The sequence below is a fragment of the Panthera uncia genome (genome assembly GCF_023721935.1).
Source record: "Panthera uncia isolate 11264 chromosome B2 unlocalized genomic scaffold, Puncia_PCG_1.0 HiC_scaffold_24, whole genome shotgun sequence".
Taxonomy (NCBI): Eukaryota; Metazoa; Chordata; class Mammalia; order Carnivora; family Felidae; genus Panthera; species Panthera uncia.
This window is the reverse complement of record NW_026057580.1, coordinates 12,931,525-12,948,457: the sequence shown is the minus strand read 5'-3', so window position 1 is coordinate 12,948,457 and position 16,933 is coordinate 12,931,525. Positions and strand designations below refer to the sequence as shown.

The following is a 16,933-nucleotide window of genomic DNA, read 5'->3' as shown; positions in this document are numbered from 1 at the left end:
GTAAAATGGGTGGATTGGCCAACATGTTCTTGATTCTTTTCCAGCTGCGGGATGCTACAAGCAAGAACAAAAAGAAGAAAAGCTAGGCTCACTGCCTTCAGTGAGGGAGCAGACCCCCCCACCCCGCCCAGTTCAAACACTAGAGGACAACAGGCTATTAATGTTAAATGGGGTGGTGCATTAGGGGTGCCTGGGTGGCTCAGTCGGTTAAGCGTCTGATCAGTTAAGCTCGGTCAAGCTCAGGTCATGATGTCACAGTTCACAAATTCCAGCCCTGCCTTGGGCTCTGTGTTGACAGCTCGGAGCCTAGAGGCTGCTTCGGATTCTGTGTCTCTCTCTCTCTGCCCTTCCCCCACTTGCACTGTCTCAAAAATAAATAAACATTAAAAAACAATTTTTTAATGGGGTGGTGCATTTAAAGACAGGCACAGAATCTAAGGGCCCAGAGAGAATTGTAGAGAGGTCACGTCTTCAGCTGCTCTTGAAGGACGGTGCTATGGACTGAATGCTTGTGTCCCCCCCCCCCCAAATTCAAATGTTGAAGCCTAGTCCCCAGTGTGGTGGTGGTAGGAGGTGGGGCCTTTGGCAGATGATCACCCGTCGTGAATGGGTTGGTGCCCTTTTAAGAAGAGAGATGATCTCACTGGGTGTTGTATGGAAACCAATTTGACAATAAATTTCATACTAAAAAAAAGAAGAAGAAGAGAGATGGTCTCTCTCTCCATCATGTGAGGATGTAAGAAGAAGATGGCCATCCGCGAACTGGGAAGAAGGCCCTCACCGAGACTGATCTGCCGGCACCCTGACCTTGGACCTCCCGGCCTCCAGAACTATGAGAAGTAAGTGCCTGTTGTTTATGCCACCCCGTCAGTGGTAGCTTGTTAGGGCAGCCCCCGATGACTGAGACAGCGTGACAGTTACAATTCTTAGTTGCAAACAACAGAATCCATTCTTGTTCGTTTAAGGGGGAGAAGGGGGGAGTTTAGTCAAGACCATTAAAGAGTGCACAGATGTCCAGGAGAGCTGGACTCTGAAGCCTTTCGCCGTAAAGCGCCCAACCACACGAAGGGGTTTCTTAGAGAGGACCCCACGGCCACTCGGCACATAGGACCCTCAGCAGCAGAAACCAGAAGCTCAATCCCTCCTCTGCCCTCAGGAATCAAATCCCTGCCACTCCGTGTTGCCCCCCTGGTGGGGGCGCGGCCTCAAACCAAGTCTCATGCGGACACGTCACATACAGAGTGCCGCACAGGCATCTAGAGATGCGAGGGTCCTGGCTTCTCCCTTCAGGACACGGGATTTGGGATGCAAGAGTTATCCTGAGTGTCAGGAAGATATGCAGAGATGTGCCCCCAGGTGACCAATGCCCCCCAAAGATGGGAAGAGTGTGAACAGCAGAGATGGAGGGGGGAGCAGCACGAGAGAGGGGCCGAGACGAGAAGGAGTGTGGGCATGGATCGCCTCCCCACGGGTGCAGAGAGCAGGCTGAGTGGCCGAGGGCGCTGCTCGGAGGGGGGGAGCCAGGCCGCTGAGCCGCCAGCCCTGCATCTCCAGATGCCTGTCGCCTGGCTGTCTGCGCCCCTTCCCCTGGCTTGCTCCAGTCCCGCTCGGTCATTTGGAAGCGGCCGTGCTTCCCGAGCTGGCGTTTCACGGTTGGCAAGGAGCACCCGCTCTCTCTCAACGGCTGTCCGTCTTCTCGTCTCCCCGTTTCCAACAGGGTGAATGCATTTCTCTTCGGCTGCTCACGCCAACATACCTCGAATTTGCTGGCAGCTGGCGCTTCTCATGTGTTGGTTTTGGCACCTCTAGAAGTTTGTCCTATTTCTCTTCCATCTGGGCTAGAAACATGCCAACCAGGATTTCTCTGGATTCTTTTTTTTTTTTTTTTTTCTTAACCCTGGGCTGCGACCCAAGGGAGTATGTACCCAGACCCTCTGGGTCTCAAGCCCCATCACTGTCTCATGCCTCCCTCCCCGGCACCCGCCCCCCAACACCTCTCACCGGGCAGCATGGCACTGGGTCCCTGAGGTGTAGTCCCGACTTGCGGTAACCCCTCAAACTTAGCGTTCAGAGGCCAGGTTATTGCAAAGGGACATTTGAGCTTCCACTGGAAATTGGTAATATATATTCTTGGCAGCATTAAGGACAGGCTGTGAAAATTCTTTCAGTTGGACTTCTTTTGAGAAGTTGTTCGTGTTTAGCCTACTCACAGACAGCGGAGGTCGGGGGGCACTGGGAAATGGGAAAACTGGGCTGGAACTGGAGCGGGGCGTTTTGCCGTCCGTGTGTCCGGAGAACATCAGTGACCAGCGCCTGGCAGGTGTTCAGGGATAATCTGCCCCAGAGATGACCGGATAAGATGTAGGAGCAAGCAATACGTGGTAACATTCCACTTTACTCTTTCAGTCGGATTCATCAGCAAGTGACGATCCTGAGTCCCACCGAGTCTACCCCCTTAGCCTTCCGGGGCCGTGGCCACCCCTCCCACCGGAACAGAAAAAGGACGTTGGTAGAAAAGCTGCAAGAAATCCAAAGAGCATCTGAAATCTGGTGAATAGTAATGTATCAATGTTAACCTCCTACTATCGACACATATTAGCTACCATATGTATGTAAGATGTTGGCAGTAGGAGAAACCTGGTGAGGGGTACCCTGAACTTGGCAACTTTTCTCTGAATCTCAAAATACTCCTACAACAAAAAGGTATGTTTAAAAGCAAATCTAACCATATCCTTCTGGTGCTTAAAAGTAGGGCGACCAGCTCTCCCAGTCCGCCCAGGCTGGGGGCAGATTCTGGGATGCAGGATTTCACTGTTGCAAGAAAGACCCCAGGCAAACAGGGACTGTTGGTCCCTCTAAACCCTCTGATGGCTCCTTATCAGGTAAAGTCCAAATCCTTCAGGCTGGCTAAACTAGGCTTTCCATGGCCTGCACCTGACCCGTGCCTCTAATCACAGAACTCACTGTGATCCCGCACCCTGCCCACCACCCTGGACTCTGCTGGGTGCAGAGTTGATCCCAACTACAGGCTTATTCTGGAAAAGGTAAAACTATGATGACAGTAAAAGGATCAGTGGTTGTCAGGGGTTGGAGGGAGGAGAGGGATGAACAGAGGGAGCACAGAGGATTTTTTAAGGCAGTGAAACTATTGTGTATAGTACAGTATGATGGTGGATACGTGTCATGATACATTTGTCAAAACCCATAGAATATACAACACCAAGAATGAGTTCATGTAAACTGTGGACTTCGGGTGGGTAATACCGATGTGTCACTGGAGCATCATCCATTGTAACCAGGGTGCCCTCTGATGCAGGAAGTTGGCAATAGAAGAGGCTGTGCGTGTGTAAAGGCAGGTGATATACGGAAAATATCTGCATCTTCCCCTCAGTTTTGCTGTGAACTGAAAACTGCTCTAGAAAATAAAGTCTATTTTTTATTATTTTTTAATGTTTATTCATTTTTGAGAGAGAGAGAGACAGACAGACACACACAGCATGACAGGTGAAGGGCAGAAAGAGAGGGAGACACAGAATCTGAAACAGGCTCCAGTCTCCGAGTTGTCAGCACAGATGCGGGGCTCGAACCCACAAACCTTGAGATCATGACCTAAGCCGAAGTCAGACGCTTAACCGACCCAGCCACCCAGGTGCCCCCTCTATAATTTTTTTAACATTTATTCACTTTTAAGAGACAGAGAGAGAGAGAGAGAGAGAGAGAGAGAGCATGAGTGGGGGAGGGGCAGAGAGAGAAGGAGACACAGACTCTGAAGCAGGCTCCAGGCCCTGAGCTGTCAGCACAGAGCCTGACACAGGGCTCGAACCCATGAACCGCGAGATCATGACCCGAGCCGAAGTCGGACGATTAACCTACTGAGCCACCCAGGTGCCCCAGGTCTATTTTTTTAAAAAGAACAACAGTGCCTCTCTCCACACATCTGTCCCACTCCCTCCCATAGACTTGGCCCTGCCTTGTCTGCTTCCTCCGCCCCTACACTTATCTGTGGAACTTCTATAGCAATGTATCAAACCTCTGGCTTCCACACCTGTTTGCTCCCACTCCACCAGAAGCCTGGACCACAAGGATCACATGATATTCGTTCCTACATTCCCAGAGCCCAGAGCACTTTTTGGCTCCTGGTAATTTCATGTAACTGTTGGATGAGTCAGTATTATTGATTATCTCCCTCCTGAATGTCTATATTCTCCATCTCTGGTGCTTTGTTGCCTCCAGCCTATACAGAAGTTAAAAGAAATCTTCTCTTCCTCTGACGTCCTAGGTAGTTATTGCCTCCCACAACTGCCCACCCCGGTGGGCCCAGTGGGAAGGAGCGCTAAAGAGCACAGAGGAAAAAGGGAGCCTGGGGGGCTGCTGGCAAGAGGGTGCACGGTTCAAACATTATTGCTTCCAGGTGGGAGAGCCACTTGAAACTCTTCTCCCAAAATGAAAACTGTACATTCAACACCCCATATGGCCCTCAATGATGCATTTTTGCCTGTATCCACAGGCAAATGGAGTTCAAGGCAATAAAACAGGAAGGACAGATATACCCAGGTCCACGTTAAATGAACTTCCAGCCTAACCTGAAGATGCTGAAGGAAAACTCGGGCCCTCAGGGGTAGGGATGCGAGGTCCAGCCCCCAGAGAGTGCTGGACACCTCCCCATCGCTGGGGCTGGCACAAAGCTCTGTTGCCATCTTGTGGTGAGCAGAGGTGGGCCTCAGAGGTCTCCATGGCTTCTCCGGACTTTTCTCCAGTTACACGCTCCCAGAGGAGCTCACACATGTCTCTGGAAATGCAGCCCTGCCCTCGGGCTTCAACTGCCCCACACCTCCCCCGAACCCAGGCCCTGGACCAGGCTCCGCTGGAGACCCGCAGGGTGGCCGGAGGCAGCTCCTCTCTGGGGCCCTAGACTTCCCTCTGGAAAGCTTCAGATCGTCCTGGATCACAAGCCCCCGTGACGCTGTTCACGCCAGGCACTGTGGGAAATGCAGAAAGCTTACAGGAGTCCGGCTTCTCCCCTCAAAGTCAGGGCCCTGCGGTTCTGCGGCTCTCCCTCTGAGCAGCTCCCACAGGCAGTGCCTCTCAGGAAGGAAGGAAGAGGAAGCAGTCTTTCCAGTGCTTGCCGTCCATGCCCAAAGGTGGAATACAACCTCTCTCCATGTGGGGTGGCCGGAGGGACAGAGCCGACGACACCTGAGACAGAGGGACCTAAGCATGCGTGCACGTCTACACGCGCACGTGAATCCGTATATGTGTGTGTGCACACCTGCGTGTCTGTGCAGACAGAGCAGCTCCTGGCCTGCTGGCATCTGGGAGACAGAAATGAGGGCTTCTGTGCCATGAAAATCAAGGCTGTGCCCACAGAAACGATCAAATCCCATTTAGCAGGGGCGGCCCCAGGACCGGAAGCCACAGCCTTCTCGACAGTGACTTCAGTTCTGGCGGAGACTTAAACCACCTGTGACAACCACTCCAGTGTCCTACTGCAAGGCGCGGAAGGCCACCTGAGGCCCCACTGCAGACCCTGCTCCTCGCTCCCACCCTGGAATACCCCTCTTCATTCCCTGTCCCCAGGGCAGCGTGTCCTGGGTCGCAGCCAGCAGGCTCCCTCCCCGTCCCGGTCCACGCCCTCAGGCTCATGGCCAGGCTTGGAGGGACTGGCCCTGATCAGCCATTCCCAGGCTATTGGAGGGTGGAGGGCTCCCACTTGTGATCCAATCCCGCCACGCTTTCTATCCAGGAGGCCCAGCCCCCAGTGCGTTAAGTGGGCACTGATTGACAACTCTGGAGAAGTTTGTTTTTTATACTTTCCAGAGGGAATGTTGCCAAGACCAGCCAAGGTTGGGTGGGCCCCGGGCGACGGGGAGAGAGTACCAAGGGGGGCTGGGTGGTTACCATTCCACTCTGGGGGAAATCAGGCCCCAATCTGGGCCGCGAAGCAGGTCTCTAGGAACACTGGAATTAACATCTGAAGCTTCTGTATCCATGGCAAAGGATGTTAAGGAAGTAATACTGTGTCCATTTTACAGGCGAGAACACTGAGGCATAAAATTGTTCATCTGTGAAGTTGGTGGCTCCAGTAGTAATACATATACATATATTTTACACATAGATATACTGTCTATATCTGTTTCACATTCTTACTTTCCCAATATCTTTCTTGATTCTGGAAGGCTATGTGAGGCAGAAAGACCAGACTTCCAGTCTCTCAGCCCATAGAGCTCTGTTAAAACAGGGCTTCTACATTCCTGGCTGGGAACACTGTTGGTTGCTGAACTGCTTTCCTTTCTAACTCATTCTCCCCTTGCCTTCCTTGCAAAGTCTGCTCCTCCCCATCCGCCCCACCCCCGCCTCTGTAATATCGGTGTCTCGGGGAACCTGATCCCACCAGTGAAGGTGACTCAAATCTCCTGGCTTGTGTTGGGCTCAGAGCTCTGGGTTAGGCCAATCAGCCCAGGATGTCAGACTAGTGACTGCTATTAATCCGGGGGGTGGCTTAAATTGACCAGTTCAGAGGAAAGATCTCCCTTTCTCCCTGGACATGACCAAAGAGGCAAGTGTGAAAGCTGCTGCTGGCGGCCATCTTTTAGCCGTGAGGAAGTCAGACTAAGGAAAAGAATTAGAAGAAGGAAGAGCAGGTGGGCTTATTGGAAAACAGAGTTAACGCCTTGATCATACCCTACCTGAAGCCCCTGACCCTGGGCTACTTATTAGCTTGTATAGTAAACTCCTTATTGTTTAAACCAGTTTGCATTGACTTTTCTTTTCTTATATCTCTTCTTATTAAATGGGCATGTCTGGACAGACACACATTCCTTCACTTTAGCCTTTAGACTTCTTGCCTTCCTCTGATCCCTGTCAGAGCCAAGTCAGCACAAATTGAAAGGGCCAGCACAGACTAAATGCGTCTTCTGGACACCACAAATGTCTCTGTGGTATCTCAAAACTCTAAAAACTGTGCAGGGAGCTGTGGCCTCGCTCAGTCCTGCTTCCCATTAGGATAAACACATCCCTCCGTGTAGCAACTCGTGCACAGCTCCAGAAATAGCCTGCCCACCAGAGAAAATGCACTTTATTTGACAGGCTTCCACAGCCATATCATTATCATATAATCTCTTTTATCCACCCCTTTCCCCTGACTGGAACTCAAATTGCATCTTTAAAATGTCTAAACAGCAGTTCGGTGATCTTCAGTGATGCTATACTTGATACTGAGCTGGGAAAATCAATGTCAAAAGCCCAACTTCAGAGAAGTCTGGGTAAAGGGTGGGGAGGTTTTACATTCAAGTATTTTCCTGTGGAGAAAAAAAAAAAAAAAAAAAAAAGGTGGGTTCGTAAAAATTGACAATCGACTAAGTTTCAACGTCCGAAAGTCCCATTTTCAACTTCTGAATCGATGACGCCCACCCCACAGACCTCACCTGAACACCCGTATGTGATTTTCCACCCTCGTTACTGGGTGGTGACTCTTACTCCTGGATTCTTTCTCACGGGGCTGGCACAACCATATGTGGGTGTGGATAACCCAGGGGCTCCAGGAGAAATCAGGCAAGATGTAAAGAGACCCCAGCAACATATAATGACCGCATCTAAAAATGCCAGCTGGTAAGGGACAGACAGCACCAAAACTATTCCCATGGGGGGCTGCTCAGGGCGGTCAAAGATAGTGTCAGACTAAACCAGAGGAAGCTTTCCAGAAGAAAGTGAAGACATCTGGGCCAGCTATTTGGGAGACTGGGAGCAGGCAGGAATTGGCCTCCCGCGCCAGGTCCACCTCTTCCTGCCTCAGTGCCCCGCCTGGGTGGAGCTATAACTCTTCCCTCTTCTCCTTTCTGAAAACCTTCTCCAGGTCTTTCCTGGACCCGAGTGACAGGCTCCAGCTCCAAGTGCTGAGGGGATGGCCAGGGAGGCAGCCAGGGTGTAGGAGGGTGGGGCGGCTTCCCAAAAGGGAATAAAGCCGTCCTTCTGCCAGGTCTATGACAGCGGCAGACTGGAGGGCTCTGTGGGAGAGGGCAGCACGGGGCCTCTAACCCCTTAAGCACCCACCTCAGACCAGCCACTGTGCGCACGTGACCTTCTCAGCGCCTCACGAGAATGGCACATCATGGGCATCTCTGGCCCCAGTTTATAGATGAGAAAACTGAGGTTGAGAGAGGTCAAGGAACGTTCCCGGGATCGCACTGGTTATAAAGTGGCCACTGGAATTCAAATCTAGGTCTTTTTGCCACTCAAGGCCTGGCTTGTTCCCTACTCTGCTCGGCTACTTTGGAGATGTGGGCTCCGACCTGCTTTACTGCCTCTTGAACTGACCTGAGAAAGCACAAAACCGCTCGCTTTGCTGGAGGCCACACCATGCAGGCTTGGGCAGGGGCTGGTAGTTGCAGGACTAAAAAAATCAACCTTTTTCTGTTCCTGCAAGTTGCTCCCAATCAATGCTGGGCAGCACTGGCCATCTCAAGAGAAAGGGCAATGTGGAACTTTCAGGAAGTCCACTGGGTGGTCAGCTCACAGGGGTTTGCTTGTTAGGGCATGCCAGATTTTCACATTCCTCTCCCGTCATGGTTTTTGTGGCACCCAGGACTTCTGCCACACCCGCCACGTTTCTCCTTCTTGTGCTCTTCTTCCCTGGACCCCCACCCCCCCCCAGGACAGACACACACATACACAGAGACACATGCACACACGCGGACACACACACAACAACCAATTTCTCCTGAGGCCAAAATACACGAGCTTATGCGATCATATTATCTTCTAGATTTCTGGAGTATTTCAAAAAAAGAGATCCTTAACCCTACACTTCTGGTTGAGGAAAATTTCAACGATCAATATCAAATAACAGAAGTAGAGCAGATCTATTTCTGATGAAGAAGGCTTGGGGAAAGGCGGCTTTTCCATGTTCAGGTGTGTTTCCGGGCAGTTTCCATTTGTGCGCGCTGTGGGGGGGCGGGGGGAGGGCACGCTGCAGGGACCCTCACACAGCTCCCTGTGCCTCCGCATGTGCGCTGAGAGATCCAGAAGCCCCAGAGCCCCTAGGCCGGTCAGGTTCAGGCGGCAGAAAATCTACGTTTAATTGCAAATGTTGTAAAACTAATCACACCGAGGCGCAGGCTAGCGTTGGAACTATGTGCCCTTGACTTGGTGCCTGAGTGTGGGGCATCTTTCTACTGAAATGCTTACCGAGCCGTAAACTAGAAGTCAAAATTTCTTCAAGAACATGTCTTCTCTCGTTAGGATGAGTTTTTCTTCTGAGGGTGTTCCCAGGCTTTTCTGGGAAAAGGAGATGGTGGAGGGGGGGGGGGGGACATGGGGAATTTGCAGGCTGAAGGAGCCGGCCAGGGAGGCTGACTTAGATCTATCTTAAAGATGTCTTTGTTTTTAATTATATGTGTCTTGGGCTACAGCAAAATCAGCTTCTCTCCTTCTCTCTACCTCCCAGACGGTGGCCTTTACCTCATTTGAAGATTATTTATTGCTTCTCGACCACCTTTCATGCTGTTAAATGATTCTCCATGCTCAGGGAGGAAAACAGCCCAGCAGGATTTTATTTTATGTCCCTGAGTACCGACTGGTCCTCCCTCCTCGTCCCAGAGAGCATTTGAGGCTGGATGTCTGCACCACTCTCTCCTTTCCTGGACCAGCTCTGGGTCCTCAGCCCAGCCAGGGACAGGCCCCCGAGTCCCATAGTCACCAGAGGGTTGCCTCTGGGCCTGCGTGGCTGTATTTTCAAAAGACGGAAGAAAGCAAACAGCTTCTAGAAGCTTGCTGAGAAGGAGCTCAGTCTGAAATGCTTCTCGTCCAGCTCCTCCACCCCCCAGTATGTGGGCATCTCTCCTGGACTTGAAAATGCAGATTTAGTCAGAGTGGGTTGATGCCAAGCCCCCTGGCCCCTCACCTGGGTCCAAGATAAATTCACACCTCCTCACTTCTGTCCTATTAATCAGTCAGTCTGAGGAAAAACAAGCCAGCCCAGCTCAGCCAGTTGGATGAGCCACAAAATACATGTTTTCAGATATTTTTAAATTAATTTTATTTCCTGCTCGTATTTTTAATTTCACTTCCGTTACCAGAATGCAACTGTTCTGTACCCCCCTGTAAGGAAAACTGCAAATTCTACAGTTAGACTCTCCCCCTGCTCCTGACCCCAGACTCTGCACTCGTCTCCCACCTAGGCGGTGACAGTGGGGAGGGTAGACCCCAGTCCCTTCCTCCTTCAGGTTCTAATTTTCAGCTCCTGTCCCCCTCCCCTGCTGGGCCCTAACTCTCACTTCCTGGCCTAGTTTGGGCAATGCCCAGGAGGCCTTGAGACCAGAGCCTACTCATCAGCCTTAGGGGCAGAGGCACCCAGGTGTCAGCCTCGTTTCCCTGAACCCCGGGTCTCCTCCTCCTTGCTCTTTCTCTCTCCAGGCCTTGCCCTCTGATCTGCCTCCTCCTTCCACTCCTGAGCCTCTTTAAAAAACAAAAATCCTCCCTATATAAGTGAAATCATATGGTATTTGTCTTTGTCTAACTTATTTCATTTAGTATAATACCCTCTGGGTACATCCATGTTGCCACAAATGGCAAGATCGCCTTCTTTTTCATGGCTGCTTAATATTCCATTGCATATGCATACCACATCTTCTTTATCCATTCATCACAAACAAACAAACAAACAAACAAACAAACAAAAACCAGACTCTTAACTGCAGACAACAAACTGGTGCTTGCCAGAGAGGAGGTCGGTGGGGGGGATGGATGAAATAGGTGAAGGGGATTAAGATATACAAACTTCCAAGTTATAAACTAAATAAGTCACAGAGATGGAAAGTACAGCACAGAGAATATAGTCAATAATATTGTAATAACATTGTGTGCTGACTACATCATGATGAGCATTGAGTAATGTATAGAATTGTCAAATCAGTATGTTGTACACCTGAAACTAATATAACAATTTATGTTATACTTCAGTTGAAAAAAACCCTAAAAGAGTAGTCAAAATGTTTAAGAGGAATTTTAAAATGCTCTGTACATACATAGACCGCAATAATAGCAAACACTCGCTAGAGCTTAGCAAACACCAGCTTCTATCCTAAGTACCCTACATGGGTTAATTGACTGTTCCCAACAACTCTGTGAGGTGGAAACTATCACCATCCCATTATGTGGGGGACTGAAGCACAGAGAGGCTGCCTGATGTCACCCAGCCAAGATGTGGGGGGCTGGGATGTGGACACAGACAGCTCTTAACAATTGCATTATTTGACCTCTTTAGTATGACATTTCTCTAATGGGAGAAGAGTAGATTTTCTCATTTTTTTCTAGTGCAATACTCATTCATTTATAAAAAGATCAATTATTTGATAATCTCGACCTTTCAGGCCTCAATCAAGAACTGAAAAGGTGGGGCACCTGCCTGGGTGGCTCAGTCGGTTAAGCGTCTGACTTCGACTCAGGTCATGATCTCAACAGTTCATGAGTTCGAGCCCCGCACCAGGCTCCGTGCTCACAGCTCGGAACCTGGAGCCTGCTTTGGATTCTGTGTCTCCCTTTATCTCTGCTCCTCTCCTGCTTGCTCTCTCTCCCTCTCTCTCAAAAATAAATAAACATTAAAAAACACTGAAAAGGTAAGTAAAGGACGTTTTTGAGAGACTAAAGAATATGTTAACAAAATTCAAACTCAAAGGCTCCTGAGGAAAGCCCCTCAGCCCTTCCCACAAGATCACAAGACCTAGTAACTCTTTCTAACAGGCTTGGTGGGTGGTTTCCCAGCCACAGTATATTAGGAACAACAAATTGGAAAGAAGTGAGTATCAACCCTACAGGGACCTCCCTAAACAATCTGGTGCCTCAAGTGCAGCCATATTGCAGCAGCCAATATAGATGATGTTTGTGGTAAATTAAAAAAAATTTTTTTAATGTTTATTTTTTAGAGAGAGAGAGAGACAAAGAGACAGAGTGTGAACAGGGGAGGAGCAGAGAGACAGGGAGACACAGAATTGGAAGCAGGCTCCAGGCTCTGAGCCGTCAGCCCAGAGCCCGACGCGGGGCTCAAACTCACAGACCGCGAGATCATGAGCTGAACCAAAGTCGGACGCTCAACGGACTGAGCCACCCAGGTGCCCTGGGATAAATTTAAAATTAACATAGGGATATGCTCATGTTGTAACTAAAAATAAGCAAGACGCAAAATTATGTCTACAATATGACCTCCACATGTAAAACAAGCAAACAGAGCTCAACATTATGAAAAAAAAAAAAAAAGGAGATAAAGTACAAATATACCAAAATGTGGATTTCTCTGATGCCAGGGGACATTTTTCCTTTTTTAAAAACTATTTATTTTGAGAGAGAGAGAAGCAGAGAGAGAAAGGGAGGGAGACTCCCAAACAGGCTCCACGCTGGCAGCAATGAAGCTCAGTGCAGGGGCGCAAACTCATGAACGGCGAGATCATGACCTGAGCCAAAATCAAGAGTCAGTTGCTTAACCGACTGAGCCACCCAGGCACCCCCATTTTTTTTCTAATTTTCTGGGTTTTTTCTTTTTTCAAATTTCCTCTAATGAGTGTGTAGTCCTTTAATAATGAAATACTCCCGGTAAACTTGAAGAGAGAGAAATAAGGAAAGAGGAGGGGAGAGAGAGAGAAAAGGAAGGTTTGGCAGGGAGCAGGGAGGAGAGAAGGCCACCCCAGTCAGGTGCAAGCCATGCAACTGGAAATGAGGGAGAGGAAGAGAAACTGTTTAATTCACATCCAAGAATTCAAAGTGTCTGACGGTTTAGGGACCACTTCCTAGAAGGGCAAACGGCTCTACATAAATCAACTGCCTCGCATAATCAACTGGCAGCTAGAATAATAATTACTATTAACTAAGCACTTTATTTGCAAACTCAATGGGCCTCAAATGAAGGTTATGTTTTTCTCAATTTACCTGCGAAAACCTAAAGTAGGACTACTGATACCTGTCAGGATGAAGGTTCATGATACCCAGCTAAAAAGGCCAAGAAGCAAGAAACCAAAAGTGGATGTGTTCCCCTGTAATATCGAAAATGAATGAGAATATCTTTCTATTTTTTAAAATTTTTAACGTTTATATTAAAAAATATAATTAAAAAATAACATTTCTTAATGTTTATCTTTGAGAGACACAGCATGAGCAGGGGAGGGGCACACACACACACACACACACACACACATTTTGAAGCAGGCTCCAGGCTCTGAGCTGTCAGCACAGAGCCCGTGGCAGGGCTCGAACTCACCAGCCGTGAGACCATGACCTGAGCCAAAGTCAGATGCTTAACCAACTAAGCTACCCAGGCACCCTGAGAGTATCTTGCCATTTAAAGTCTGAGTTCAGGGCACCTGGGTGGCTCAGTAGGTTAAGGGGCTGATTTCAGCTCAGGTCATGATCTCACAGTTCATGGGTTCGAGCCCCACATCACGCTCTGTGCTGACAGCTCAGAGCCTGGAGCCTGCTTCAGATTCTGTGTCTCCCTCTCTCTCTGCCCCTTGCCCGCTTGCATTCTCTCTCTCTCTCTCTCTCTCTCTCTCTCTCAAAAATAAATAAACATTAAAAACAAATTTTAATTAAAAAAAAAATAAAGGGTGAGTTCCGGGTGCAGCAAACACTTGCTTACATGGCACAATTGTGGTGCTAGGTGGTGGAGACCTGAGGACCCCCATGCTAGGTGCACTTCAGCCCCACACCCTGCGGGACTGCAGCGGGGCTGGAGGGCTCACTAGCGCCCTCAAGAGGCGCGTTCCCGTGTGTGTGTGTGTGTGTGTGTGTGTGTGTGTTATGCTCCAACCTGCCCTAATGCAGGGTTTCGTGCGAAGTAAGCTCTCAACACAAGGTCCCCTACAAGGCAAGAAGGGGCAAGGCAGGACCGGAGGGTCTGTGACCTGCGTGCCCACGGGGCTATTATGCAGCCCAGCTCCCGAGGGAGCCTCGCATGATGACGTCCACGGCCCCCGGGAACACACAAGTGGTGTCAGGGAAGGCTGCTGAAGCTATTAAGTTAGCTCTCTAATGAGCGCAGCGTTATGGGAACACGGGAGGGATAAATTTTGCGGAAGGCAGACCTGGGCGGGCCGCGGAGGAAGGGACACATTGCGTCTTTTCCTTGGAGACGCACTTAATTTAAAATAAAGGTGTTTTTGCAGCATCATAACCGTTTAGCTCTGAAAGGAACTTTAACCCTCATCTAGTTTCTCGTCCAATTTCCTTGTTTTTACACATAAGGAACCCAAGTGCCAGAGAGCAGAATTGATTTACCTGGGCTCATATTGCAGGTTTGTGCTCAAGCTGGAACCAGCAATCCCTTTCCTAGCTTCTTGCTACAGCAGACTCGTTCTGGCAGTGAGCTCCTCTCCAAAGACCGCTCGCTGCTGCCGTGTGTGGGGGGAGCACGCTGTGTTCTCCTCCTAGAAGTTAGAGAAACTTCTCTGTGAAGTGGGTCCCAGGCCACATGGCCCTGCCGTCTCCATCTGGGACGGCTTGAGATAAGGGTCTTGCAAACGACCACCCTGTAAAACCCCGACCAGAACGAGCCCCAACCCTGGCCTAACCCTAATCTGCACCCAGCCCGAATACCGATCTTTTCGCCGAACCGCAAAAGGAACTGAAGTCTTGCAGAAAAATTCCCAGTGAAGCGTTATGAACCAGAACCAAATGGATACGCTTTCAAAGCAACGGAAGCAGAGCTGAACCTGGGCATATCAGAATGTTCTCTGACCTCAAGAAGTTTCAGCTCTTGGCCATTAGTGTGATGTGGACAAAGAAGAGAGGGGGTACGGGTGGAAAGAAACTCTCTCTTGATGGAGAGAAGTGGTCAATTACCCCTGGATGTGCACTTCCCTGTTGGAAGCCCCATTAGGGCATCTGAGACTCGTGTTTATGGTGCGGGACAGAAACCCGAGCTGTATCCTACCCAGGTTTGATGAGAGCGGTCCCTGGAGGGCCAGAGAGCCCAGGACGAAGGTGAAGATTGAAGACAGGCAGAAGGTCGATGCCCTGTGTGCTTTGTGCCAATGGTTGAACTGTGAGTTACAGAGGTGGGCATTGAGTTAGGAAGACCGTCTTTGAAGAGTACGGCGTGCATTCTTATTTGGTTTCTTAACAGAGGCCCAGCATTTTAGCATTCTACCCACTAGCTCCGTTCAGGTGACAGCAAACACCAACAGACTGACGGATGTGCACCTGTGTGAGCACATACCTTGGGAATGCCAACATACGATGTGAAGCCAAGCTTTTGTCTTCCATTTTCCAACTCAGACGTCCTTCCCTTCCCTGGACCACTTGATGACTCTGTACTCCCCGCTAGGGGAAACAATTTCCCTCCTCTGAGCTCTCACATAAGTACTGCTGCACTTCTGCTACAAGACTGAGTCATTTCTGCTTCTGAGTATGGTCCTCGACACCTGCGAGCCACTTGGGGCAAGGTCTCCTAGCCTACGCTCCCTCACTCCCCGGCCTGGCCTGCAGCACCCAGAGTGTGGCAGCCACACGAGGCTTTGTGAATGAATGGACGGATTTCTGAGGTTGGCTACTTCTTAAGGGAGTGTTCTCAGCCCGCATGGAAGGGCTGGAGAGGAGCCACAGACCATCTGAAGCGACACGCAAACCTGGGCGGACAGTCCCTGTACACGTGCTGTGTGGGGAAGGGTGCACAGCTTTTATCAGGTGCTTGGGGGGGATCCAGTTCCCAAAAGAGTTAAGAACCACAGCTCCAGGATTGGCGTAAGGGCAAACCAGATGAGATGGCGTCTGCTACAGAGCTTGGGATTCCACTGGGGGGAGTGTCTCAGGTTGAGCTCCCGGAAACTGGGAGGCCATGCTTCTGCTCTGTCTCTCCACACCTCTCAAAAGTAATAACGCTAACGGCCACCATCATTTTCCCAGGACCTGTCGGGCACCGGGCTCTGCTCCTGTGTTTGCAAGCAAGGCTCAGAGAGGAAGAGGTTACTGAGATCACAGAGCTGGTAAGTATAGGGCTGTGTTCTGAACCTAGGCCTTACTCCTCTGAGGTAGCTCATGCGACACGTACAAATAGGACTCCAAGTAGTGCCCCTGGCATGGCAGAGACCTCCAATTATAAATTTCCAAAGTCTCAGCTGTATAAAGTGTGTGTGTGTGTGTGTGTGTGTGTGTGAACAATGGATGGATGGATGGCTCACTGTATGGAGGGGGACAGGAAGAAGCCCATCACTAGCTTCTTCCAGATGTTTATCATCCAAACTCACAGGTGTGGCACGGACTGAATCAAATTGACACACCCAGATTTGGAGAACAATAAATTCAAACAAGAAGAATATGTTCTCTGTTATGAGTTGAACTGTGTCCCCTGCCCCCCAACAACAAAAAAAAATCCGTATGTGAAGTCCTAACGTCCAGTACCTCAGAATGTGACCTTCTTTTGGAAACAGTGTTGCTGCAGATATGATAAGTTAGGACAAGGTCACCTTAGACCTCGGAGTAGGTTGGGTCCCTAATCTAGTATGACTGATGTCCTTATAGAAAGGGAGAATTTGGACAAAGACACACGCAGGGACAACGCCATGTGAACATGAAGGCAGAGCACTGGAAGCCAAGAAACACCAAAGATGACCAGCAAAGCCCCAGAATCTAGGACACAGGCCTGGAACAGGTTTGCCCTCACAGCCTCGGAAAGAACTTTGATCAGACTTCTGGTCTCCAGAACTGTGAGACAATAAATTTCTGTGGTCGAAGCCACCCAGTTTGTGGTATTTTGCTGGCAACTCTTGGAAACTAATAATCCCTCTTTCTCAAAAAAAAAAAAAAAAAAAGAGAGAGAGAGAGAGGGGTATGAAAAGGTGTGTGCGATCTGAACTCTAGTTCTGCCCCATGTGCCAGATTCTAACCTTTTACTCCTTTACTTCCCCCAACAAAATGGAGACAAACCAGTCAGGCAGTAGCCATAGGCAGGAGT

General features: G+C 49.7%; 1 long non-coding RNA gene across 1 annotated transcript; it reads left to right on the top strand.

The window, feature by feature from the left end:
• Positions 1-1,249: 1,249 nt before the first annotated feature.
• On the top strand, positions 1,250-16,716 carry LOC125937904 (uncharacterized). The gene is made up of 4 exons (XR_007462545.1): positions 1,250-1,356; positions 2,407-2,550; positions 15,886-15,965; positions 16,501-16,716. It is a non-coding gene; the product is annotated as an uncharacterized LOC125937904 (long non-coding RNA).
• Positions 16,717-16,933: the final 217 nt, after the last annotated feature.